The following is a 1,727-nucleotide window of genomic DNA, read 5'->3' as shown; positions in this document are numbered from 1 at the left end:
TGAACATCTCTTCATGTGCTTACTTGCCATCTGTATATTCTCTTTGGTGACATGTTATTAATGCTTTTTTCTCATTTCCTAATTAGATTGTTTGTTTCTTAATGTTGAGTTTTTATACATTCTAGATTCTAGTCCTTTGTTGAATATGTGGTTTGCATGTATTTTTCCTAGTTTGTGGCTTATCTTTTCATCCTTTTAAGATCTTTTGCATAGCAAAATTGAAAGTTTTGGATGAGGTCTAATTTATCAGTTTTTCCTTTTATAGATTATGTTTTTGTAGACTTCTTTATTTAGTCCTACATCCCCCAATTTTTCTCCAGTTTTCTTCTAAAAGTTATAGTTCACATTTTTTTTCTATGAGGGGTCTTCTGATAAAGACCAGAAACCTACCAGACCAATTCTAGAAGAGCTATAAAACTTAATTTTGAATTATATAGTTAGTCTGTGATTCATTTTGATATAATTTTTTATAAGAGCATCTCTGGTGGCTCAGTGGTAAAGAATCTGACTGCCAATGCAGGAGACCTGTGTTCAATCCCTGGGTTGGGAAGACCCCTTGGATAAGGAAATGGCAACCCACTCCAGTATTCTTGCCCGGAGAACCCCATGGAGAGAGGAGCCTGGTTGTCCACAGTCCATAGAGTAGTGAAGACTTGGACACAACTGAGAGACTGAGCATGCAAGACGCTTAAGCCCAGGCTCTTCCATTTTTGTTCTGTTTTATTTTGTTTTTTGGCTTCCGATGTCTCATTACTCCAGTACTATCTGTTGTAAAGGCTGTCCTTCCTGCATTGAATTGCTCTTGCACTTTTATTTAAAAAAAAAAATCAGTTGGGCATAATTTGTGTGGGCCTATTTATGGGTTATGTACTCTATTCCACTGATCTATACATTTATCCTTCTAAAATACCACACCATCTTGATTATTGTGAAAGTGAAAATGTTAGTTGCTCAGTCGTGTCTGTCTCTTTGTGACCCCATGAACTGTAGCCTGTCAGGCTCCTCTGTCTATGCAATTCTCCAGGTAAGAATACTGGAATGAATAGCCATTCCATTCTTCAGGGCATCTTCCCTACCCAAGGATTAAACCCTGATCTCCTGCATTGCAGATTCTTTACGGTCTGAGCCACCAGGGAAGCTCAGAATACAGAGAATCACCCTCCTTATGGCAAAGACACTCTGCCTAGGCCCCAGCAAGATTTGAACTTGTGACCCCTGGTTATAAGACCAGCACTCTAACCCCCAAGCTATGGAGCTAAGTCATATATCTCTTTAATATCTTTAATATTTGATATCTTTAATATCAAGCAGAATGATTCCTACCACTTTATTTTTCAAAATTGGTTTTTAGCTATTCTAGTTACTTTGCCTTTTTGTACAAATTTTAGAATAATGCTGTTTGAATCTACAAAAACTCTTGCTGGGGATTTCAATAGAGATTGCATTAAAGCTGTGTATTGATTTAGGGATAAATTACATCTATGTTGAGTCTTTCAATTCACAAATACCATATATCTCTCAATTATGTAGGTCTTTGATTTCTTTCTTCAATGTTTTATAAATTTCAGCATGAAGATTCTGTACATGTTTTGTTAGTTTATATCCAGGTATTCATTTTCTTTGTTGTGAATTGTATTATGTTTTAAATTTTATTCTCCATATATATTAGTATTGATACGTAGAAATGTGATTATTTTAAAAATATCAATCTTATATTCTACAACCCT

At 35.3% G+C, this 1,727-nt stretch overlaps 1 non-coding gene across 1 annotated transcript; it reads right to left on the bottom strand.

Moving 5' to 3' along the window:
• Positions 1-359: 359 nt before the first annotated feature.
• LOC120853771 lies at positions 360-420 on the bottom strand. The gene has a single exon (XR_005718829.1). It is a non-coding gene; the product is annotated as a U7 small nuclear RNA (small nuclear RNA).
• Between the last annotated feature and the right edge of the window lie 1,307 nt (positions 421-1,727).

The sequence above is a fragment of the Oryx dammah genome, unplaced genomic scaffold (assembly GCF_014754425.2).
Source record: "Oryx dammah isolate SB20612 unplaced genomic scaffold, SCBI_Odam_1.1 HiC_scaffold_26, whole genome shotgun sequence".
Taxonomy (NCBI): Eukaryota; Metazoa; Chordata; class Mammalia; order Artiodactyla; family Bovidae; genus Oryx; species Oryx dammah.
This window is presented reverse-complemented; position numbering and strand designations above follow the sequence as displayed.